Source organism: Neovison vison, chromosome 7 (assembly GCF_020171115.1).
Source record: "Neovison vison isolate M4711 chromosome 7, ASM_NN_V1, whole genome shotgun sequence".
NCBI lineage: Eukaryota > Metazoa > Chordata > Mammalia > Carnivora > Mustelidae > Neogale > Neogale vison.
Genome location: NC_058097.1, coordinates 12,222,179 through 12,249,335, shown reverse-complemented (window position 1 = coordinate 12,249,335; position 27,157 = coordinate 12,222,179). Strand labels below are relative to the sequence as shown.

Genomic DNA, 27,157 nt, shown 5'->3' with positions numbered 1-27,157 from the left:
ATAAAGTTAGTTTAGAGTCTATGTTACCAGAGTGACACCAAGACCATTATCACTCAGTCTAAAGCGGCTTGCTTTAATAAACTATTTTGTAGGAATTTCATCACAAAGGCCATACTTCCTCTGAACGTGAAACTATAAAACACTAGTACCATACTGATACTATAAAAATATAATATCAGGGGCGCCTGGGTGGCTCAGTGGATTAAAGCCTCTGCCTTCGGCTCAGGTCATGATCCCAGGGTTCTGGGATCCAGCCCACATCGAGCTCTCTGCTCAGCAGGGAGCCTGCTTCCTCCTCTCTCTCTGCCTGCTTCTCTGCCTATTTGTGATCTCTGCCTGTCAAATAAATAAATAAAATCATTAAAAAAATATATATAGTATCAAAGTTCTTCTACAATAGCTACTCATAGTACTTTTCATACCTCCTAAAAACACACACAGTGTAACAGAACCCCTTATATCATTGTGTTTCAGACCCTCCTCTGGACTAGGAGTCAAAAGACTTGAGTTACGATTCCACTTGCACTGCATATTCATTGTGTAGCACCCTTGATCAAGTCCCATAATTCTTTAAGCTCTAAATTTCATGTCTGTAAACATAGATAAACCCTGCTTTACCTACCTCACGGGGCTCTTTTAAGTAGAATGAGGACGTTGAAAGTTAGAGGGCCTTGCAAATATAAGACAGTATGGCCTTTCATTCTCTGTAAATAATCCAATCATTTAAGCATCAAAAGTAACAGTAATGCTTTCTAGTAGGCCATAATTCATGCAAAGAATATGAATTTAAAATAAATGACAGGGGCGCCTGGGTGGCTCAGTGGGTTAAAGCCTCTGCCTTTGGCTCGGGTCATGATCCCAGGGTCCTGGGATCGAGCCCCGCGTCGGGCTCTCTGCTCCACAGGGAGCCTTGCTTCCTCCCCTCTCTCTCTCTGCCTGCCTCTCTGCCTACTTGTGATTTCTCTCTGTCAAATAAATAAAATCTTTAAAAATAAATAAATAAATAAATATAATATAATATAATATAAAAATAAATAAAATACATGACATACATACTTAATTGTATGTGTTCATACTATCCCTAAAGAATACATAAAAAATATTTTTTCACTACATACCCTTTTGTACCTTTTGAATTTTGTGCCAAATGGAAAAAAAAAAGTCAAAGATAATTCCACTTTAAGCTTAAACAGAGACACTAATGAAAATATTTGGAATACATCTTCATGGCTGAGGCAACAGAAGGCGTTTGACAATACACTCATCACAGTCCATGTTTTTCTATTTTCCTTCTCTTCCACTGTCTATTTCAAAGGGATTGTGGGGGTATGGGGGCGGAGTATGGGAAATCCACTCTCTGGGACATGGTAAGTAGCAATCTGGCCCTCTCAAGAGTCCTAGATTGGTAATTCTGTTCTAAGAAAATCACATTAACCATTTTATGGTTTAGTTTTCCTAGTATGGTCAACTTTAATGTGGGAGTTTTTTTTGTTTTTTTGTTTTTTTTAAAGATTTTATTTATTTATTTGACAGAGAGAAATCACAAGTAGATGAAGAGGCAGGCAGAGAGAGAGAGGGAAGCAGGCTCCCTGCCGAGCAGAGAGCCCGATGCGGGACTCGATCCCAGGACCCTGAGATCATGACCTGAGCCGAAGGCAGTGGCTTAACCCACTGAGCCACCCAGGTGCCCTAATGTGGGAATTTTAGAGTGAGAGGTGCAAACAAAATTCTTTGAAAGACATGGTATGATTAAGAAACAGAGTATCCATTTTGTTATGGCATCCTTTATATTTGTATGGCAACCTTTATATTCTTCATTTATTTACTATCTCAGTTAATTTGGAATAGCTAAATACAGGTCCAAATTTGTCATAGCAATAGCTACTATAGCCAAATGTAAGACGGGAAACTAAAATAGAAAATTTCCAGGCATCTGACAATATTATTAAAGTTTACACCCAGTAAATCTGGAATGATTCTGTCAATGTAGTTCAGTACCTCCAATCCGACTATGTTACTTCTGTAAGTTTGAAAACATAAAACCAAAAAATGCATATAAAATTGCCAGATGCAAAAATAGTCCCAAATAAAATATGATTTTTCATGCACTATACCCAAGTATCTAAAAACATCACATTTCTTCCATTCCGACCAGTGGTTAGTGCACTGTTTACTTTAACTTGTCTAAAGAGAAGCACACAGCGCTGAGCTGCCAGAATGTGCAGAACCCTTTCCGTATAACCCAGAGCAGATGACTAGTGCTTCTGAAAGAGAAGAGCTGTGATTCAGGCACTTGACTTTCATCTGAATAAGAGAGCCAGAGCATAACTCTGAAGGATGTGTAAGTTTTGAAGCAGAAGCCGGCACAAAGACAGAAATGAGGTTAGGTAAGAGAGATAAAGACCATTTGAATCCTGGGAAATGCTATGCTGAAATGGGGGAAGAACAGTATCTCATACCTCAGCATCAGTGGACATGAAAAGTATCAGAGCAGCAGATATTTTTACACAGATAGTCTCTCCTTGAAAGAGAGTCACGTCAAGAAACTGAATAGGCAAAAGTAATCACTACTGAACAATATAGCAGTTATGGAGAAAGATAAATATAACAGACAAATGTAAAAAAGAAAACCTGAATACAGTTAAAGATAATGACAGATACAGCTATTAGAACCTATAGAAACTCCTATAAGTGGTCCTGACCAAAGGCTATAAAGGGTATTATGTCCTAAAACTCAAAAAATCATCAGAAGGTCAAAGAATGAACATAATTTAAAGAGACTTTATCCAAGACATTTTCAAATTTGGGGGACTTCTTCCATACGCCTCACAACTGTCTGAGGCACTGCAAAATGAACACCACCTATGTAGTCCAAAATCACTTCCCCATGCACCCCTGTACCATTCTACCTTTCCACTTAAGTTAAAAATGGGGAATTCAAGCACCTGGGTGGCTCAGTGGGTTAAGCCTCTGCCTTTAGCTCAGGTCATGATCTCAGGGTCCTGGGATCGAGCCCCACATCAGGCTCTCTGCTCAGCAGGGAGCCTGCTTCCCTACCTCTCTGCTTACTTGTGATCTCTCTCTGTGTGTCAAATAAATATAATCTTTAAAACAAATAAAAATAAATAAAAACAAAAATGGGTAATTAGTGGGTACCTGGGTGCCTCAGTCAGTTAAGCCTTTGGCTTAGGTAATGATTCCAGGGTCCTGGGATTGAGCCCCACATCAGGCTCTCTCCTCTGCAGACAGCCTGCTTCTCCCTCTGCCTCACTCTCATGAATAAATAAAATCTTTTAAATAAATAAATAAACCCCCTTCTTTTAAAAAAAATGGGGAAGTCTTTTGCGCAACGTCATACAATCATCTGCTGGCTGAATGGACTAAGGTTCCATATAAATGCTATTAAGTACAGAAAAAAAATCAAATCTGTGTGAAAACTGAACTGGGAAAATTTAGCATATCTGAGCATTCTTTTGAGATTTGAAAACACAGCTATAAAACAAATATAATCATTCAAATATCAAAAACAAAACCAGTACCCCAACACAAAAATCCAAACTCAAAAGAAAACTCCACCTTTTCCTTTATTTTCCTGTAATTCCAATTCAAGGAAGGAACATAATTTAAAGAGACTTTATCCAAGATAAAACCCCAAATCTAAAATCTGTCATGTCACACCTAGGAAACAACACTTAATGACTATTTTCAGGAGCTAGTCTGTAGCCAAACTGTCATATGAAAAAGATGGTGTGTGCTTAATACCTGTGCGTCATACATATAAGTAAATCTTCTGATTCCCTATCACATCTAATCCTCTATCTACTTAGTAATGCCTCCACTTAATATTCTTCTATCTGGCATGTAACTTCTTTTGAATGACAACAAAACTACACATTAAAATTTAGCAGACCTACAGGAATATTCTGGTCAAGAACTCATCATTGGGTAGTTCCTAGTGACTGGTACTGATGTGTGTGCTACAAAAGCCTGTTGGTTACCATCAGCAAACTGGACGAGTACGCGTTAGCATGGCAAAGTGATGCTGAGTCAGGGTCCATCCTGGTCCTCTGGCCCCCTTCTTCCTCCAAAAAAAATGAGACTGGTAACTTCTCTCCAGAAAGAGAAAATGTGGGCATTGGGGCTGAACTATACATTTTAAAGTGGTAAATTTTGTAAATTTTATGCCATATTATGAGTATTTATCCTAAAATACCAATACAAGAAAGAAATGGGCCTCAATGTGAGATCTGAACCCTCAACTACTCAACAGGAATTCTGGATGGTTTCCTTCTAGCCTCAATCCTCTTAAAACACACTTTATAAGTGGAGCAGAGAGTTAGGGAACTCTTATATGCTAGGGTTCACAGCTTGAAATAGGAACTAGACAATCAAAGAAATCATGAAATTAAGTAATTTGACTGACAGTCCCATAAATAAATCTACAGGCTCTGTGGACTATGGATGAGATTTGTTCTTGTTTTAATTTGGGCACTAGGCTCCTGGCTTAGAAATAAACTGCAAACTCTGATCATAATCTCTCTCTTGTTGGAGGTGCAGTGTACAAATACATAATCTCCAGTCTTAAATGATGGATCAGATGATCCAACAAACAAATGATCATCCCACAGCAAAAACAAGAAAAGCTGATACATGTGGTGGATGGAATGACTACTACCAGAAACTGGATATGCAACCATGATTCTTTAACACAGTGGTCTATATCCGGATTGATCATGTCCCTAGGTGATAATGGTCCACTCTCCAGTCTGGGCTGAAGAAGGACCACAAGAAGGCACTGATAACTAAGACCAACTCTGTCGACATGACTTAAGACTAAAGACCGCCTGTGCACATGACATGCTTGTTATTTCAGGGAATCTCTGCCCAAAAAAGACAGACTATAAATCAGTTAATAACTTCACTATTTGATTCAGGGAATTCCTAGGAGATCAACATATCAGAATCAAGAGTCTTCTAGTCTGAGCAAATAACTTCCTTATTGAATATGTTTATGTGTCAAGAATTGCTTTGGGACACGTGGGTGGCTCAGTTGGGCTCAGTTCATGTTCCCAGGGTCCTAGATCAAGTTCCACATTAGGCTCCTTCCTCAGTGGGGAGTCTGCTTCTCCCTCTGCTTCTGCTTGCTTGCTCTCTGACAAATAAAATCTTCAAAAAAAAAAAAAAGAATTGCTTTAAGACCTTTACATTGAAGTGTCCACCAATCCCAAATTATTATATCACAGGTCTGTCCAATAACAATCAGTTCCCTTCTTTAGAGGGCCATTTGAAACCATTTGATCTCAGACCTCAAGGCCACTGAAATATACCAATTTTGACTTCTTCCTGTCAAGGTGGTGTCCTCCTTTCTTATTAAGCTCTAATAAATTCAGCTTTGCTTTATTAACAGATTGTCTGGTGAAATTCAGGAGAGTTTATCAGGGTCTATGCCATTTGGTTAAGGTACAGCTCAAGGAAGGAAATCCATAGCTAAACTGGGAAAAAACTCAATTGATAACATTTTAAAAACTGAATCTTCGGCGGGGGGTACAAACATCATTAATGTGCATAATATAATCTAATAAAATCTTTGAAAATTTCCCACATTTTTTCTTTCTTAGAAATATCAATCTACAGTTGAGAGAACAAGGTACTACTAAGTATATGGCAATAATCACCACTATGTCAAACTATAAATGCTGAAATGCTTAATTAAACACTTACTTTGGGAAATACGGATTAACATAAACATTAATAAAGATGCAGTATTTTACAAGAATTACCCATAATCTTCAGATATCTTCGCCTTTTTAAAGTCGTAATTTTCTATTATAAAATGATTTGATTTTGAAACCAAAGTGCAAAGAACAAAAGACCAGAAGGATCCTTTTAATGGTACTCCAACTGAACTAATGATCACTACATGGCCTAAATAAGTCACAACTCCCAATGCTTCCGTTGGAATAGGTGGAAAACTAAATAAAAAGCGAGACATTTTAACTCTAACTGGTTGCATACCTAATATGATTTCATAGAAACAATACTACCTTTCTGAAGAAAGGGAAATACTGTCATACAAAAGGAGAAGTGAAAGTAAAGAAAGGGAGTAATAGTCACTGGGAGAAGTGAAAGGAGGTAAGTGGAACCACTGCAGATCCTTCAAGAATCACTGTTTTAAAACACTTCATAAAGTACATCGATGGTTCAAACATGTATTACTTCTCAGGTAAAGAACGTTCACCTCCAGTAACTGAAACAAAGGACACTCCCAACTATTTCTAAGCACTCATTACTATATAGTCTATAGGACTGGTTCTGCAGCACAGACTTTGGAAAGAACTGGGATCAGGTTTAGGTTCTTCAAGGTACTAGCTGGACTGATTCGACTCTTGTAAGCCTAGATTTCCTATCTATAAATGAGGATGAGTATTTATTATATACGTAGGAATAAGTAAGACAAAACATATAAAGTACCTATGAGTGCTCACTGTAAGCTATAATAAATATTATCTATAATAATATTGTTATAGTATACTTCTAGAAGAATGTTAACTTTGTACTGCCTTAACTCTAAAATAAATAAATCAATCCCCAAAATAAGGGAAAAAATAAATAAAAAGAGGTTTTCTTTTTAAAACTCAACTTAAAAGTTTGTAGTCATATAGATTCTTAGGTATAGGAAGGCAACTTCAGTTTAAATAGTTGAATTACATCAGGATAAACTGGAATAAAGGCATAAATTTTTTTTTTAAGATTTTTTTTTTTAATTTTATTTATTTGAGAGAGAGAGACAGTGAGAGAGAGCATGAGCGAGGAGAAGGTCAGAGGGAGAAGCAGACTCCCCATGGAGCTGGGAGCCTGATGTGGGACTCGATCCCGGGACTCCAGGATCACGCCCTGAGCCGGAGGCAGTCGTTTAACCAACTGCGCCACCCAGGCGTCCCTAAAGGCATAAATTTTTTTAAAAATATTTTATTTATTTATTTGACAGAAATCACAAGTAACCAGAAAGGCAGTGGAGAGAGAGGGGGAAACAGGCTCCCCACTGAGCAGAGAAACTGATGCGGGGCCTAACCCACTGAGCCACCCAGGTCCCCCAAGGCATAAATTAATTTAGGAAATTATGGTAGAAAAATCTTATCCCAATGGAAAGAACAGTCTTTAAATGGCTTCATCAAGTTTACTTAGCACAAATAAGTGTGTGTAGAATTTCTGCCTGCCCCTCACCCTAGTCTCTCAATCTAACATCCATATACATATCCAGGCGTGGTATCTATTTTGAACTTCATTTAGGTTGTTTCTAAGTAAACTTCAGAGGATTAAATAGTTCTGGTTTTCTTCACTCACGTTTTAAGTCTCCAAGAACCTTTATATTTAAATGCAACTGTTCAGATGCAGTTATCTTTAAATATGCAAACAAACCAAGGCTATTAGTCACCTAATAACACTTTTCTCAATCACTTGGGAAATGTTTTTAGCCCACCACGGGCAGTCAATGCACTTTTCTCATCACATCAAACTCAAATTGATTCATTCTGTGAAAATAATATTACTTGTGGCCAACTGGCCAACTTAATAATAAGATCGATGACTGACAATTCAATCTAAATGTCCTGCATTCATCTGGGTTTGTAATCTCAAACCACCTAACAGCCGCCTGTAAACAGGTAGTATAATGCAGTGCAAGATGGTGCCTGCGTGGCTCAGTTGGTTAAGCTTCTGCCTTGGGCTCAGGTTATGATCCCAGGGTCCTGGGACTGAGTCCCTCACTGGGCTCCCTGTTCAGTGGGGAGTCTACTTCTTCATCTCCTTCTGCCGCTTCCCCCTGCTTGTGCTCATGTGCTCGCTTGTGCTCTCTCTCAAATAAAATCTTAAGGAAGGAAGGACAGAAAGGGTGGAAAAGAGGTCCAGGACTACACTACCATAATTCTTCTGAATACACTCAGATCTTCAACACTATCTTTTAACATTTTGATAATCACAATTATTATTCTTCAGGAGAATATTGGGAAATGTAATGTTTAAAACACAGGGCTTTGGCTAAAGGTCTTTGAATCTTTAGTCTACATCAGAAACAGAGAAGATAAGGACTAGAGGAAAGTTTGCTATGTCGAAGATAATATATTAAATTCCAACATCTGATACAAATGAAATACCTCATAGATCACAGAAAGAGTACAGAATAAATAATTTAAGTGAGCCACAAAAAGCTTTGGAAAAGTTCATTCTCCAAGAGAAATCTTACTAAATAACCCACATCACAGAACTTGACTGGGCAAATGCTCTCTACATTAGGCAGAACATACCCAATTCATATACCTATTCAGAAGCAAGAGATGATACCTAATGACAGAAAACATATTTCTGTTTCAATTTCAAAAGAGAAAAAGAGATGGGGTGGGGTGGCTAGTAGAAAGTCAATTTGGGATTGCTCTCTTGCTCTCAAAATCTTGCTTCTGGGGCCAAGGAATTTTTTTTTTTAGGCCATTTACCTATTTTCTCTATGTTCCTTATTTTTATCACATTATACAAGGGAAAAAAACTTCAAGCATTTAAATGAGACTTGCCTTTCCGTAACATGTACTAAATAAAATCTACAAAATGAAACACTCTACAACTCATTTAAAATATCCACTTCAGTTGTAAATAGTATGGTATACTTGTATATGTCTACTGTGAGTCATTTGTGTGGTTAAGAATCTTACAATGTGGGGCACCTGCCTGGCTCAGTGGGTTATAGCCTCTGCCTTCGGCTCAGGTCATGATCCTGGGGTCCTGGGATCGAGCCCCGCATCCAGCTCTCTGCTCCACGGGGAGCCTGCTTTCTTCTCTCTCTCTCTGCCTGCCTCTCTGCCTACTTGTGATCTCTGTCAAATAAATAAATAAAAATAAAATATTAAAAAAAAATCTTACAATGCTATGGTGCTGATAGCTAATTATGGCATTAAGGTAAGGAATCTGAATTCCTTATATGTATGCATATACACAAACTAAACTAGGTGATCCACAATAGATTTCAAAATAAAAATAAAAGTTAGGACATACTAAGATATCTTAGACTATTTTATCCCATTGAGTAACTTATTAAAAACCTTTAGCTAGAACTTCAATTTCTAAACTTTAATCTCTAAATTAACAATTACACAAGGAGGGGCACCTAACTGGCTCAGGCAGTGAGGTGTGTGACTTGGTCTTGGGGTTGTAGGAGCCCTAAGTTGGATGTCGAGATTGCTTAAAATAAAAATCTTTAAAAAAAACTTAGCCAATGCTCATTTTAAAATATAAATACGGAGTAATTTTGGCCTCAGAGCAAGTTGATGAGGTTTCATAAAAGTGAATACATTAATACCTTCTTTCCAAAAGGTTTGCCACTGAATAAATGATCTCACTATCCATGACTTATAAAAATAATTTATTCAACCAGTTACTAAAATTGTCCCGGCTTCTAGACAAAGAAACAGTGTATAGAAACGGGAAGCTGACTTCCCTGGTTTAAGACAGTCTCTGGGAGCACCTGGGTGGCTCAGTTGGTTTAGTGTCCAACTCTTGATTTTGCCTCAGGTCATGACCTCAGGATCCTGAGCTTGAGCCCCATATCAGGCTCTATGATGAGTGTGGAGACTACTTAGGATTCTCTCTCCCTCTCCCTCTGCCCCCCTCCCTGTAACCCCGGCTTGTACAGACCCTCTTGAAAAATACATACATATATACATACATACTAGTCTCCTATTAGTTCACTTTAGGGCCATTAAAAACTCTCAAGTTTTTCTGGTTTTATTTTGTTCCTCTGCTCTCTTGGGGTAGTATCTTAATTAAAAATAAACACAAGGGCACCTGGGTGGCTCAGTGGGTTAAGCCTCTGCCTTCGGCTCAGGTCATGATCTCAGGGTCCTGGGATCAAGCCCCACATCAGGCTCTCTGTTCAATAGGGAGCTTGCTTCCTCCTCTCTCTCTGCCTGCCTCTCTGCCTACTTGTGATCTCTGTCAAATAAATAAATAAAATCTTAAAAAAAATAAAATAAACACAAGAGAATTCCTAAGTTACCTTTCAAACTTTTCCCTGTTTCACCAATATTTTAATAAATATAATTATATATCCTAAGTCTCAGAAACACAAAAACAGAAAAAAATAAACAGCAGATTCTTTTTCCAGAGATGAATAATCACCCTTGCCTTAGAATTTAAGATTAGTTTAATTTAGGATTAACTATTAATTAACTTAAGATAAACTATTTAAGATTAAATAGTTTACATCATCAGTTGCCCCCAAAATAGATCAGACAAAAGTATCTTGCTACTTAAGGCTACAGATTCCATATATGACAAAACTCAATTTTTTTTTCATATTCAGTTTTCTTTTTGTTTAGTGAGGAAACCAACAGACCGGGTAAGACTATGAATTGTTAATTTCAATTCTGATTCTACCAGTTAACCTATGCTATTATTTGGGAGAAGCCAATCATTAATCTCATCCTTTGCCATTAGAATTATTGAATCTGAGGAGCGCCTGGGTGGCTCAGTGGGTTAAAGCCTCTGCCTTCAGCTCAGGTCATGGTCCTAGGGTCTCGGGATCAAGCCCCGCTTCGGGGTCTCTGCTCAGCGGCAGCGGGGAGCCTGCATCCTCCTCTCTTTGTCTGCTTCTCCGCCTATTTGTGATCTCTGTCTGTCAAATAAATAAAATCTTAAAAAAAATTTTTTTTTGAATCTGAACTATGGTAAAAAGAGAAAAACACATTTTTAAAAAACCATTCTCCTATAAAAAATAGACCCACCCTTTCTGAAGCCCTCTGACAATTTTGATAGTATAACTACCAACTCACAACAGCTTACATCTGTGAAAAATATCCACTTCCAAATAGAAGGATCATTTAAATTGTCTCTGATGCCAAAAGTTGCTTTCTTGTGAGATATATAGATATAGATATAGATAGTATTGATTTAATCTACTGACGGCAGCTTAAACTTTGATTTTCAGAACAGAAGAATAATAAGAATTCAGGATGAAAGATTTCAACTCTTGAAGTCAATATTCAGGATCAGTCTCTGAATGAGAACCTGACTCACAGCAAGTACTGGAGCTGCTCCTCCATTCTAAAAATATCTGCCACAGGGCACCTTATTCATTCCAAACTGAATAAGAATTTCAAATCAATGTTCTAATTCTTACTTGGTGCAACCATGACATCACAGAGCAGGCAAATGCACAAGAAATTCTGCTACAGTAATTCGGCTACGAGTTTTACCTATCTCGAAATTCTTCCTTTAAACATTAAAATCCTAATGAAATAAATTCACAAAACCCCTACTCTCTCTGGCAGTATTTTTCTTTTCAGATAACTGAGGGCAGTGGGGCTTCTGGGTGGGTCAGTTGGTTGGTCGTCCAACTTAGGTTTCTGGCTCTGGTCATGATCTCAGGGTGTGGGAGTGAGACCCATAATGGGTTCCACACTCAGCACAGAGTCTGCTTAGGATTCTCTCCCTATCCCTCTGCCCCTCTCTCTGAAATAAAATAATCTTTTAAATAAATAAATAAATAACTGAGGGCAGTTCCAGGAAGGCAGTGATCATAGTTTGGGCCATCACAACATGAGGGACACACTGGCATTCAATATACATTTATCTGGTTGACAGAAATTCTACCTGATTCTCTAGGCTTCCAAAGGCAAGCTGTCAGTTACTGAGGTCATAATGAAATAAAGAGCTTCTCCCCAACTTCTTCCTTTTGGGTCTGTTTCAGGTTTTTTTTTTTTTTTTTAAGATTTTATTTATTTATTTGACAGAGAATACAAGTAGGCAGAGAGGCAGGCAGAGAGAGAGAGAGAGAAGCAGGCTCTGCACTGAGCAGAGAGCCCGATGCGGGGCTCAATCCCAGGACCCTGGGATCATGACCTGGGCTGAAGGCAGAGGCTTTAACCCGCTGAGCCACCCAGGCGCCCCTGTTTCAGGTTTTTAAATTTTAACATCAGTGCACTAATAACGTCCCACATTAAAACCAAAACTATGCAATGACTTCAAGCTGGATGGGACATGAAATTACTAAATAAAGAGATCAAAGAGCACTATTCTCAGAAAATTAAGCCCACTATTTCGGTTTCTTGATGGAAAAGTACTACGACAGAGAAGAAAAGGGTTATCAACAATTACATTTCTGGGGTCAAAATGGCGAGCCGGCCTGCCGCTGCAGCATCAAGCCAGTGGCTGGAGGGTATTCAAAAGTGGTACTACAATGCTGCAGGGTTCAACAGAATGAGGTTAATGCGAGATGACATGATACGTGAGATGATGTGGAAGAAGATGTAAGAAGGCTTCCTGAAAACCTTTACAATGACAGGATGTTTCGCATTAAGAAGGCACTGGAACTGACCATGAGGCATCAGATCTTGTCTAAAGAGCAATGGACAAAATATGAGGAGAATGAATTCTACCTTGAACCATATCTGAAAGAAGTTATTTGGGAAAGGAAAGAGAGAGAAGGGGCAAAGAAGTAATCATGGAGTTGAAAACTGGTTGCAGCTGCCCTCAAGTATTTTTAAGAAGTTAAATAAACATGAAATGTACAATTTAGAACTATCTGAGCTGCAAATATATTGCTTTAAATAGATGTCTATTATCATTATTAAAAAAAAAAAAGAATTACATTTCTGGAGTTCCTCTGCAAACGTCTGAAGGAATTCATCACCATTATTTATTTAAATCCAATTCTCCAGGTAGAAACTGCTCATGCTTCAAAAGAAGCTTTTAGAAATGACCAAGAAAAAAAAAAAATCCCACATGAATAAACACCAATGGATTAGATCTGAAGGGGAAAAAAAGACAACTTCTGAAAGTCAACTCATCTCATGAGACAACTTATGTTGTCTCTTTAACTCCCACCCTGCCACCACCCCATATCTATCCTTTTAATAACTTCTAAAATCAGGCAGATATAAACTGGTTATAACTTATGTGTAAGGTAACTTTCTGCGTCAGAAATCAATCAATCTCATGCAGAATCTCTCAGTAAACTCTGCCTCATTTCCTTCTTGCAAGCACCTATCTGGGACAGTTACAAGACTGCCTGACTTTGGGAAGCACATGTGAGGCACAAAGCAATGCGTGTGGATGAACACTAGTCAGCCTCATGTAAGGCGCGGAAAGGACCTGCATTTTCTTAGTTCCATGGGGAGGGAAGAAATGTTGACAGGGAGAGGGGCTGACCATTAACCCACTGAGCCACCCAGGCACCCCGGGGCAGACCACTAAAAGAAAAAAAAAAAACAAAACAGAGCTAAAGAGCAAAATGTGACTATATCCCCAGGATAAAAAATGGAAAAATAATTAAGAGGAAATCATAGGAAAGCCATCTTCTAGACAGAAAGAAAACCCCTCTTCTTAGTTTCTCAACAGCTGCTTAAGGAAAGGCTTCCTAGCTAGCTTCCACGAAGCCGAACAAAGCCGCTCCTCTGTTCTCACTCAACTCCACTCGGTCCGCCATCTGAGTGCCCCGGATCTAAGTCAACAAAGATTCTGCATAAAATTTTCAGTGGTCTTTATCCAACTAAAATTTGCTGCTAAATTAAAAAATAAAAAGGAACTTTACTCTTTTGTAAAGGGGAAATACATACATCACCCACTAAACAGGGAACTGTTTCCATCTAATTGTCTCAAACCACTGCAAATAGACATTCAACTTGTCATGTGAGCGGCAATTTTGTTTTGTGAGAAATGAAACTCTAAGTTATACTTCTGTTCTACAGAAAGTAGAAAACTTTTCTTATAATATAGGGAGAAGGGAGATAAAAGCCAGAAGAATCTGTTCTAGCCTTAATTTTTAAAAAAGTATAAGGGGAAATACAGACGGCTATGTCTTAACTCTTGTTGAAACCATTGTTTTTTATTAAAAAACTTTTATTTAAAAAAAACCTTGTATTAAAAAAAGAAAAAACTAAAACTAAAGTATAACAAAATTAAAACTCATAAAAAAGGGTGCTCAGAGGGTTAAGCCTCTGCCTTCAGCTCAGGTCATGGTCTCAGGGTCCTGGGATCAAGCTCTGCATCAGCATCAGCAGGGAGCCTGCTTCCCCCCAACCCTCTGCCTGCCTCTCTGCCTACCTGTGATCTCTCTCTCTGTCAAATAAATAAATAAAATCTTTAAAAAAAATAATAAAGCTGATAAAAAGAATTTTGACGCTTGTTAAAGATGTTATTAAAACTGTGCTATGTTTATTCTGAACAATCTCAAAACCTGTAAGTACTAGCAAGGGATAAGAATTTACTATGCTTCCCATTAAGGCCTGATCCTGACTTAGAATCTCTACATGCTTTTTAAAAAAGAATCTCTATACATATTCTTGACTCAAACTACATGGCATACTTATACCATTTAAATTTAGGTTAACTATACTCAGTGTATGTGGTATTTCGGAGGTGACTGCAGAGTTGGCAATTTACTTGTTACAGTAAGTGAGGGAAAGAAGAATAAAGGATGATGGTGCCCGAGTTTCTGGGTTGGGGGACGAAGTGGGTGGTGGCAGCTTCACTGGGAAGTAAAGTCCGGGCCCAGGAGGCTTGGAGAATCAGGTCCTCAGCTCAGTTCCAGAGCTGTGGAGACTAAAGTGCCCATGGATACCCCCGACACATGTAGTTGGCAGTATGGGTCTGGAGCTTAGAAAAAGGTTTAGGCCTATGACAGAGATATAAGAATCATCACATTTACCTGGGATGAACTCACCTCCGTCAAGTGAGACTAGAACCATGACATTTAAGCACCTGATTAAGGGGGTGACTGAGAAAGAAGAGTCTGATAGAAAAGACACAGAGAAATGTTTTTAAGTTTTTATTTTAATTCCTTAATTAATTAATTCCTTAATTAACATACAGTCTTACAGTAGTTTCAGGTGTACAATGTAGTGACTTAACAATTCCATACATCACCTGGTGCTCATCCCAACTCCTTAATCCCCATCACCACCCCCACCCACCTCCCCTCTGGTACCCATCAGTTTGTTCTCTATAATTAAATCTGTTTCTTACTGTCTCTTTTTTCCCCCTTTGCTCATTTCCTTAAATTCCACGTATGAAATCATATCATATTTGTGTTTCTCTTACTTCACTTATTAGCATTATACTCTCTACAGCTCCATCTACATCATTGCAAATGGTAAGATTTCATTCTTTTTATGGCTACGTTATATTCCATCATATATATAATATATATATCATCCCTTCTTTATCCATTCATCAATCAATGGATACTTGGGCTATTTCCATAATTTGGCTATTATAAATAATCCTGGTATAAACACTGAGGTGCATGTATCCCTTTGAATTAGTGTTTTTATATTTTTTGGGTAAATATCCAGTAGTGCCGGTGCTGGATCATAGGACAGATCTATTTTTAACTATCTAAGGAACTTCCACACTATTTTACACAGTGGCCTGCACAAGTATGCATTCCCACCAAATAAGCAAGAGGGTTCCTTTTTCTACATATCCTTACCAACACCCATTGTTTGTGTTGTTGATTTTAGCCATTCTGACAGGCATGACGTGATAGCTCAGTGTCGTTTTGATTTTCACTTCCCTGATGATGAATTATGTTGATCAACTCTTTATGTGTCTGCTGGCCACCTGGATGTCTTTTTTGGAAAAATGTCCGTTAATGTCTTCTGCCCATTTTTTAATTGGATTATTTGTTTTTTGGGTGTTGAGTTATATCAGTTCTTTATATATTTTGCATACTAACCCTTTATCAGAAATATTATTTGCAAGTATCTTCTCCCATTTTATAGGCTGCCTTTTAGTTTTGTGGACTGTTTCTTTCCCTATGCAGAAACCTTTTATTTTGATGTAGTCTCAAATTTATTTTTTGCTTTTGTTTTCCTTACCTCAGAAGACATATCCAGAAAAAAGCTGCTACAGCCAAAGTCAAAGAGGTCACTGCCTCCTCAGAAAAATGTTTTAAGAAGGTAGTGGTCACAAATGCATCATTGTATTTACATAAAATGTCCAAAAATGGAAATTTAGAGACAGAAAGTAGATCAGAAGCGTCTAGGCATGGGAATTAATGGGAATTAACTATAAATGGGCATCAGGGACCTTTGGGTGGGGGGATAAATATATTCTAAAACTAATTTATAGTGGTAGTTACATTATTCAGTAAAGTTATTAAAAAATAACTGTAAACTTGAAATGAGTGACTATGTTAAACATCCTTCAGTAGCGCTGTTTTTTAAAAAATGAAGGGTGAGTATTGCATCTTCCACACTGTGACATGGATACTACTTCCAGTGCGAGAAAATGTTTGGTGAGATTTAAGTAACCAAAATTATGGGCTCCACACCAAGCAAGCTGGAAACCCTGTACACAGATATCTAAGCACGTATTCTAGTTTTTTAAAAGGAGAGAGGTGTTTTAGTTGTTAAAGTTCATGGCAGCCCTCAAAGTTCAGAAAGTAAAATTTGGTACACATATACAGAGAGCAAAGAGACTATGTAATAAGTAGATGGTGTTTAATTTTTCAAAAAGGCCCCAAATGGAATCACTTGTGCTAACCCAAGACTTATCACTTAACTTTACCACAGTTTCAATCCATCTCAGGAATGTAATCTTAAACCACTCAACCTAGAATTTCCTAGTCAACACTACCTGTGAGGTAATCTGCCTGGCAGACCCCCTCTGGTCCACAAGGATAAGGTACTCCACTCCTGCCTTGGCCCTGATCTTTCTGCCTACAGAAGTCTCCCATTTTGTATCGTTTTCTGGAGCTCCTTTCTATTTGCCAGACAGGATGCTGTCCAATTCATCATTGTATAAAACTAATCTGACCTTCAAATTACTCAGTTGAATTTTGTTTTTTAACAGTGACCAATTCCCAATCAGGTACATTTGGAAATATGAAGCGGCACTTTTGTTTATCACACGGACTTGGGCTAACACTGACATTTGGAAGGCAATGTTTAAACTACAATTTAGGGATGCCTGGGTGGCTCAGTTGGTTAAGGCAATGCCTTTAGCTCAGGTCATGATCCCAGGTTCCTGGGATCAAGTCCCGCATCAGGCTCCTTGCTCAGCAGGGGCCTGCTTCTCTAGGGCACCTGGGTGGCTCAGTGGGTTAAGCCTCTGCCTTCGGCTCAGGTCATGACCTTTGGGTCCGGGAATCGAGCTGGAGTCTGGCTCCCTGCTCAGTGGGGAGTCTGATTCTCTCTCTGCCCCTCCCTGCTGCTTGTGTTCTCACTCTCTCTCAAATAAATAAAGAAAATCTGAAAAGAATAATAATAAATCAGGAATACACACTGGTATTCACTTACACTTTTTTTTTTAAAGATTTTATTTATTTATTTGACAGAAAGAGATCACAAGCAGGCAGAGAGGCAAGCAGAGAGAGAGGAAGGGAAGCAGGCTCCCTGCTGAGCAGAGAGCCCGACTCGGGGCTCGATCCCAGGACCCTGGGATCATGACCTGAGCTGAAGGCAGAGGCTTTAACCCACTGAGCCACCCAGGCACCCCCTGGTATTCACTAACACTGAATAAAAGCTGCCCTGGTGTTACTGGGCCAAACAGATATAAGCAGGCACATAACTTTTTATACTAATATAAAAATTATGAAAAGGGGCTAAGTGCTAAATGTCCTTAAATGGACAGGACAGTACTGCACACTGAGGAATGGTCCCTTCTAACCACCAAAAGCATTCCTACTGAAAAACACCGACTTAAACCATGTTCACATTAGCACCTCAAAAGGTTAAGTACCTACTGATTCTTATCCTAAAATATTTAAATATAAGATATCTGTCTTACCAACAAAATATTCCACTACATGCAAATTGAAAATATAATTTCCCCAAATTTTGTTTGAAAAGTCACACAACCATTAGCTATTCAAATTTTAGAAAAAAAAATCAACTATTTTAAGAGATATTTAATTTTTCAGTTATTTCTCACTTAGTTTGAACCAGGCTTATAATTCCCTCTGAGATTTAACCATTTTTTTGACAAACCGGGCAATAACATTTATAAGCACTTCTCTGTAAGGCTGAAATGTAGTATTTTCCTTTGAATCTTTAGAAAGTGTAATTTCATTAGTTGCCTCAAGATACAAGTCTAGTGTATCTCTTTATATTACAGGGGTGCGTGGGTCGTTCGGTCAGTTAAGGATTTGACTCTTGATTTTAGCTCAGGTCGTGGTCTCAAGCTCTGCATCAGAATCCGTGCTAGGAGTCTGTTTCAGGTTCTCTCTCTCTCTCTCCCCCTCCATCTCTGCCCCCCTCAGCCACCATCCCCCGCCCCCATCTTGCCTGTACATGTGCCCTCTCTAAAATAAATGAATAATTTTTAAAAATCTTTAAACTGTATTATAAAGGGTTCTATGTTCTTGGAGGGTGAAAATCTGTCTATTCCATTTTTTTTATACATAGTGCCTAGTACATTTAGTACAAATAGTAGGTACTTACATTTGTTTCAAGAATAAGTGAACAAAGTTACTGAAAACTAGTAAGCTATATGATAAGGAAAATCTACCTGCGTGCCTTTATTTTCAGGAGAATTAGCTAATTTTATATTGAAAAGCCTTAACAGTAATTTTATATGATTAAGAAACATTTGGATGAAGATCACAATGAATTAAATGACCACCCTAGCATAGGACAGACAAAGAAAGGAAGAGCCCACTTATTTGGAAAACATAATACAACCTAGTCAACAAAAGATAAAATACACAGAAGTAAGAGAAAGGAGGACAGCCATTGGTTCCTTCTATTTGTCATGTTCTGAACTCTTTCCATCACAAAGAACTACAAATTCTAGCCCATCTTCCATCACTTAACCCATACCTAGAATGAGTATTTGCAAATCACTTTCCTTCTAGATATTTGGTCAGGGGAGGAGGGTTAGTAGAAGAGGAAGAGATGATTATTCAGAGAAGACACAGTTGTGGAGTAGTACCAGCACTGCAAGGAATACAAAATTGACTGTACTAATCATGTCCTAAAAAGTATATACTTTCCTTTCTTACAATAGTCATCAAAAGCTTTTTTCTAAAGATGGGTGAGAGATTCCATCAAGTTTTGAGTACATGTTTTTATAATGTGGCCAAACGTTAAAGCTGGTGGGAAAAAGAGCTGCAAGACTCAACTGACAGAATCCCATGATGTCCTGGAATCTTAATATATCTCGGCCAATATGCTGACTTAAAAAGATAAGCACATGGGGAGCAGCGGCTCTGCTTCATGCCAGGCAGTGTCTCCGCAGGGTGTGGGTTTCCTAGTGGAACAGCAGTCACACCATATGGTGCTGCTTTTATTGGCAGAGGCAGGACAGAAGCTGCCAAAAATTCAATGTGCTATTTTGGGCCATGAAACGTGATAATTCCCAAATTTAAAACATTATGATTTTTAAACCAAAAAAGATCTTTTTTAAGATTTTAAATATTGGACTTTTGTAATTCAAGGCTCAACTAGGTAACAGCTGTCTTTGAATTAAGACAAAGACACAAACAAGAATCAAAAGTTGGGGAATAAGCTTGGCAGCTATTCTCTGAAAATAGTATTTTTTAAGGATTTAAACAAACTCTATAGTTATATTATAAATGTAAGGGTGTAATGTGTAGAAACCGTTTCTGAAATACTACATTTTGAAAACACTGAGCGAGCGCAGTAGATGTGAGATGGCTAAAAGACGGTTCATCAATAGGACGGCTTCTGTTCTTTCTCTAGCACTTCTGTAAGTTCTAGCAAAGTAATCCAATTTCAACTACTCAAATAAGATGATATAATGTTTGAACTCTGAGCAAGCCTGGAAATATTCACGTTGAGTCCAACAAACTATTTAACCCTTACAAGTGTAGCCCTAGATTGGAATAATTAGGTCCAGGATTCTAAAATCAACTTTAAATGCTTTATTGAGGCTGGTAATATTAATTTCAGAAAAGCAATTTTTGAGCTTCCACACTTGTGTCAATGCTAGCCTTTTCCCCAAGCCTGCTCCTTTTTCCCGAATTAGGTTAATTATAGATAATAAAAATAGCTCTTCATTTGCCCTGAAATAAAATGGGTTTTAGGAACTGCTTTACAAAAGGAAGAAAAATTTAAGAGAAGGACTAGGTTGAATCTAAAATCACAAGTGAAAACTCCATTTTCCTGCCCACCCAATACACTGCACAACAATAAACACAGATTATCTAAAGTAAGGTGAACTGTAAATGCAAATAACATTCACCTAAAGAGAGCTTTGGTCCAGCAACCCAAATATGTAGAAACTACTGAGGTGTACAAGCTACTGAGGTTCTCAAACTGCATCAACATCAGCATCTACAAATTCGTAGGCCTCCACCCCTAGATCTACTAAATCTGTGTTCTAACAAGGCTTCCAGGTGCTTCAATGGATGCTAGAGTTTAAGAACCACGGAGGAGTTCTGATATATAAAAGACAAAGTATGCATGGCCACTTGAGTGGCTCAGTCAGTTAAGTGTCTGGCTCTTGGTTTCGGCTCAGGTAGTCCTGATATCAAGGCCCATGGCAGGCTCTGCACTCAGTGGGGAGTCTGCTTGAGACACTCTCTTTCCCTCTCCATCCTTCTTGCTCTCTCAAATAAATAAATCTTCAAAAAAAGAAGAAAAAAAGAAAAAGACAAAGTATGCCAAACCAGATTGTTGCTTAAAAGCAATTCAACAACTTTCACTTGCTCTATTAAACCTGCTGTTATAATTTCCTAAGAATACTAATGCCTACAAATTATATATTAATCAGAGGCTGATGACAGCAAGAAATAAGAAATTCCTTCAAGTGCTGCATCTTTTTTTTTTTTTTTTCCCAGTAATCTCTACAACAAAGGTGGGGCTTGAACTCACAACCCTGACATCAAGAGCCACATGCTCCAACTACTCAACCTGCCAGGCACCCCAATGCTCTTTTTAGTAAAAGAGAAGACTGCCTTTTAAGTGGAGTTGGTCAATTTGTGTGCAGGTATGTGTGTTGATGGAAAGGGGGTTGCCTTTAAGTGTTATGCCAAAGACTATAATGATGTTATACAGCTGATTTCAAATGTATGAGGGAAATGATGTACCAGGAGAATTACGGCAGAGGAAGAAGAGGAAAAAGAAGACACGTCCTTTAAAATACTTGTTTCCAGGGACACCTGGGTGGCTCAGTTGGTTAAGCGGCTGCCTTTGACTCAGGTCATGATCCCAGCGTCCTGGGATCAAGTCCCACACTGGGCTCCTTGCTCAGCAGGGAGCCTGCTTCTCCCTCTGCCTCTGCCTGCCACTCTATCTGTCTGTGCTCACTCTCTCTGACAAATAAATAAATACTTGTTTTCAGGGCACATGGCTGGCTTAGTCAGCAGAGCACGTGACTCTTGGTCTCAGAGTTGTGAGTTTAAGCCCCATAATTGGGTGTGGAGCCTACGTAAAATAAAATATTTAAAAATAAATAAAATACTTTTTTCACCTGCAAGCTATTAAAGATCTTATACATTAGTCCAAGTAGACACAACAGAAGCTAGTCTAGAATAAGAAGATAATTATAATTATAGAAGAAAATGGAAAACACCTTTCTAGTTTTTCTTTTCCTGTAGTCTTTCACCCTTCCTCCTTAAGCATTAAGTTTTAACCAAAGAAGTTTTTGAGTGTATATAGTTTAAACCATTGCTATGGCTGTGAATGTGGAAAGTAAGCCATATAAAAACTTCCCTGAGCAATCAGAAGCATATCCAACATTTGCCTGAGACTCGGCATCATCTTTTCTGGGGTGAACTGCCATCTTTTTCTTCAAGTGTCTTGACTTAGAAGGTATGAACTCTGTTAAGCTATGGTCCTTCTGCTTAAACCACTGTTCAATCGATGCTTTGATTCAAAGTTCTCTCACCAGTTTTGAAAACACGTGATCAACACTAACCTGTACATGAAGGAAAATAATTCTTAGGGGAATTAAACAGGGTACTGGAAGAAGACTTTGAAGGATAGTTGTCATTTGAGTTAGGCCATGAAAGATGAAGGGGAATTTCCATAGAGGAGAAGGAAGAGAGATTTCAGGCTTAGGGAACAATGTTCACGCCTTCATTGCCCCTCATGTAGGCGCTGGAGATGCGGTGCTGGATGAGGCTGTCACGGGCACTCCCTCACGCAGCTGTCATTTGAGAGCATGGAGGTAAAGAGAAAATAGGAAGACGACTAAAACAACAGCAAATTTTGTTGTGAAAGAAACAAACTAATGAATAACGAGTAACAGTGGGAAGTTCATTTTAGATGGGGAGGGCAGGAAAAGCTCTGTCATTTAAAAGCTGAGTTCTAAAGGGAGAGGATGCAGCTATGCAAACGTGGGTGGGGGGAGGTGGAGGTGTAGCAACAGCATTCGAGGCAAAGGGAACATCACACTGGAAAGAGTCTAGCCAAGTTTTAGCAGCTAAAGATAGGTATGGACAGAGCCAGTGGCAGGTAAAGTAGCAGAAAACACATTCAAAAAGAAAGCTGGTAAGGAGTTTGGATTTTATTAGAAATTTAATGAGGGGCGCCTGGGTGGGTCAGTCAGTTGGGCAGCTGCCTTCAGCTTAGGTCATCATCTCAGGGTTATGGGACAGAGCCCCACATCAGGCTCCCTGCTCAGTGGGATGTCTTCTTTTCCCTCTGCCCCTACGTGGACACACTCCGGCATGCTCTGTCTCTCAAATAATAGTATCTTTAAAAAAAAAGAAAAGAAAAGAAATGCAATGAGAAAGTGTAAAGGATTTCAATTAGGGGACAGACACGATGTAAATACTTGTGTAAAAGAAATATTGCTTATCCATCACATTGTTCTTTTCATTTTTATTTTTTAAAAAATTATGTGTGTTTGTGTGTGTGTGTGTGTGTGTGTGTGTGTGTGTGTGTATTTATTTATTTATTTAATTTGAGAGAGAGAGAGAGAGACAGCACGAGACAACACAAGTAGGCAGAGTGGCAGGCAGAGGGAGAGGGAGACCAGCAGACTCTCCACTGAGCAGGGAGCCCGACGCAGGGTCAATTCTAGGGCCCTGAGATGGTCACCCAAGCTGAACAAAGTCAGTGGCTTAATGGACTGAGCCACCCAGGTGCCCCGATCCATCACATTTCAATAAAATTAAAAAAAAATAAACTTTGAGATATACTTTACAATAATAAAATTCACACATTTTAAGTGTTCAGGCTGGTGGTGACTTTTGAGCAATATATGTATCCGTGTAATCCCCACCACAATCAAGATACAGGACATTTCCATCTCTTAAAAGTTCACTTGTGTCCCTCTACAATCTCTTCTGTCTCCACCCCTGCCTTAGGCAGCTCATGGTCTGTTCTCTTATCATAGTAGATAAATGTCCCCCTATTCAAAATTTCACATGAATGGAATAATTTCTATGTCTATTCACTTTCAATTACAAAATGTCTGTGAAGGTCACCCAAGACATTCTGTGTATCATTAAGTTAATCCCTTTTGCTGCTGAGTGGTACTCTGTTTTATAAGCATACCATAATTTGTTTATCCATTCCCCCATAGACAATTGGGGTGTTTCTGGTTTGGGCTCTTATGAAAAAACCTGCTCTGAACATTCATGTACAGATCTTTACATGTGAGTATGTTTTCATTCAAAGGCTAGACTTTCTGGGTCATATGTTAAGTATATGTTGAAATATAAAAAAATTACAACAGTTTTCAAAAGTGGTTATACCAATTTAGACCCCCCCTCACCACCAGCAATGCATGAGAGCTTAGCTGTTTCAATTCCTTCTGTTCTTAATTTTAGCTATTCAAGTGGATGGTGAGTGGTATATCATGGTTTAAATATGAATTTCCTTGATGACTAATGATATACAGAATTCATGCATGTGATAAGGGACATTTTAATATTTTTTATAAAGCACTGTTCAAATCTTTTTTCCTGTTTTTGGAAATAGAGTTGTTGGTTTTGTTTGTTTGTTTGTTTGTTTTTAAAGAGAAAGAGAGCATGCATGCTGCCACAAGTGGGCGGGGGTGGGGGGGTGGGCAGGGGCAGAGAGGGAGAGACAGAATCTTCAGCAGGCTTCATGCTCACCCTTGAGTCCCAAGTGGGGCTCATCTCACGACCCTGAGACCTAAGCCAAAATCAAGAGTCAGATGCTCAACTGACTGAACCACCCAGGTGCCCCAGGAGTTGTTTTATTATTAAAGACTTCTTGATTTATTCTAGACACAAGTATCTTGTGTCTATTCTAGACACAAGTCTGTGACTTGCCATTTTATTTTCTTGATGGTGACATTTATGTATTTATGTATGTATATATGTATTTGTATTTTAAAATAATCTCTACACTCAACACGGGGCTCAAATTTACAACCCCAAAATCAAGAGTCACGTGTTCCACTGACTAAGCCATCTGGGTATCCCTGACGGTGACTTTTAAAGAGCAAAAATTTTATTTACGAAATCAAATTTAACCAATTTTTTTAATGGCTACTGTTTTTGTGTCTTAAAAAAATCTTTCTCTATTCCAAGTTGATGAAGGATAGTCTCTATTTTCTCAAATTCTTATAGTTTTAGTTTAGGTCTATGATGCGTTCAAGTTAATTTTTGTGAAGTAGCGCTGAAATTAATTTTTTTTTCCAAATAAGTATAACAGATTCCTCAATAAACTGTGCTAGCACAACTAAATTTTCCTTTTTGGCACCTTTGTCAAAAATTATTTGGCCACACATAAGTGTAGAGGCTGCTTTTAGGCAATAGACTTAGGCAGTGGAAACTTGATCAACGCAAAAGAGCCCACCATAACCCTCTGGCTGAATACAAAACAGGCCCATCGGGTGACCCATCTTAAAATATCCAGAAGGCCTAATGAACCAGTGGGCTACTCCTAACCAGGCACAAGTACCAAAAAAGGAAAATTCCCTATGTTCCCTCTATACCCTCTATACCTTCCCCTTTAGATACAGCCCCCAAACACTGCCTCAATGCAGACAATCTCTCTTTGCGGTCCTGCTCACGGCTCCCATGTGGTGTATTCAATAAACTTCTATCACCTTTGTCCTAGCTCAAGTGAATTCACTGTCTGCACCTCCAGCTTCTACCTGATCAGGCTGCCCCACATTTGGAGGACCCCATAATATGCAGACCTAGTTATGGACTTTCTATCCAGAACCACTGATCTTTAAGGGACAGACAGTATTTTAGGTTTGGGGGGCCATATATAATCTCTGTTATACTCAACTTGGTAACTGCAGGTCAAAAGCAGTCTTAAGGAGTATGTAAACTAAGGAGTATATAAACTAACAGGTTTTACCTTGTTTCAACATGACTTTCTTTATAAAACACACATCCACTGTGGGTTGCTGGGGGGAGGGGGGTTGGGAGAAGGGGGGTAGGGTTATGGACATTGGGGAGGTTATGTACTTTTGGGTAAATTGGAAGGGGAGGTGAACCATGAGAGACTATGGACTCTGAAAAACAATCTGAGGGGTTTGAAGTGGCGGGGGGGTGGGAGGTTGGGGTACCAGGTGGTGGGTATTATAGAGGGCATGGCTTGCATGGAGCACTGGGTGTGGTGAAAAAATAACGAATACTGTATTTCTGAAAATAAATAAATTGGAAAAAAAAACCACACATCCATTTCATGGACCTCTGATTTATAAAATTATCTTTCTGGCAACACCATACTATCTTAACTGCTTTATAGTAAGTCTTTGTAAACTGTCTTGAAATACAAGTAATGCAAAATATCTAATTTTATTCTTCTTTTTCAATTATTGAAACTATTTCTAGTTCATCTGCATTTCCATATAAATTTTAGACTCAGCTTGTCAGTTTCCTACTCCCTACCTTTCCTCTCCTCCCAAAAAAGCCTGCTGGGATTTTGATTGGGATTGCACTGAACTGAATCTCCAAATCCTCCAAACCCAGGAAGATTATCTCTAGTTAGTTAGATCTTTATTTTCTTTTACCAGATTTATTCCCATGTATTGTTTTGTTTTGTTTTCTTTCCTAAAGATTTTATTTATTTGACAGAGAGAGAGGTCACAAGTAGGCAGAAAGGCAGGCGTGGGGGTGGGGGAGCAGGATCCCTGCTGAGCAGAGACTCTATGAGGGGGCTCAATCCCAGGATCCTGAGACCATGATCTGAGCAGAAGGCAGAGGCTTAACCCACTGAGCCACCCAGGCGCCCCCCATCATGTATTGTTTTTTTATTTTTATTTTTATTTTTTTATTTTTTATTTTTTTTAAAAGATTTTATTTATTTATTTGTCAGAGACAGAGGGAGAGAGAGCGAGCACAGACAGAGAGGCAGGCAGAGGCAGAGGGAGAAGCAGGCTCCCTGCCGAGCAAGGAGCCCGATGTGGGACTCGTTCCCAGGACGCCGGGACCATGACCTGAGCCGAAGGCAGCTGCTTAACCAACTGAGCCACCCAGGCGTCCCTGTATTGTTTTTTTAATGCAAATTTTAATATCTACTAAAAACATATAAAAGCAAAGCAGACACTGCTTTTTTGTGACACGAACGATCAAATTTTCCTACACTAACTGGGTGTCAAAAAATTTAATTCTATACTACCTGGAATTAGTACACACCCCACAAGTTGAAGGGTCAGTCCCAAATGACTGCCCTCATTTCAGATGCAAGTCACGAGTCCCAAGCCCCAAGGACACTTATGTATCTATCCAACTTGGCTACAAATTTGAGGGTCCTAAGACTCCCTCAATCCAGTTGTATAACTCTCTAGACTGACTCACAGAACTCAAGAAAACACTTTATTTACATTTACCAGTTTATTATAAAGGATACAACTAAGAAATAACTAAATGGAAGAGATGCTTAGGGCAAAGTGGGAGGAGGAGCCACAGGGCTTCCAAGGACCTTCCCGAAACCTTGATATTTTCAACAACCCAGAAGCTCCCCAGGTCTTCTAGCTCAAGGGCTTTTATGAAACTCAACCTCCAGCCACCCACCCCCAACTACCTTGTTAGAGGTGGTTGGTGGGATGGAAAGTTCCAACTGTCTAATCTCTTGGTCTTCCATCAGATGACCACCTTAAATCACCACATTCACAGAGACTCAGGTGTAATGGAAGGAGGCTTGTTATACATAACAAAAGAATTCCTACCATTCAGGAAATTCCAAGGGCTTTAGGAGCTCTGTGCCTGGAACCCAGGATGAAGACCAAATGTATTTTTTATCATATCATACTCTAAAAAATTAGGGAAGCT

General features: G+C 38.9%; 1 protein-coding gene and 1 pseudogene across 2 annotated transcripts in view; one reads left to right on the top strand and one right to left on the bottom strand.

Moving 5' to 3' along the window:
- Positions 1–27,157, bottom strand: part of GLG1 (golgi glycoprotein 1) — a 164,803-nt gene that overhangs the window by 79,551 nt on the left and 58,095 nt on the right. The gene's annotated exons all lie outside the window — the stretch shown is intronic.
- LOC122911247 lies at positions 12,157–12,588 on the top strand (annotated as a pseudogene).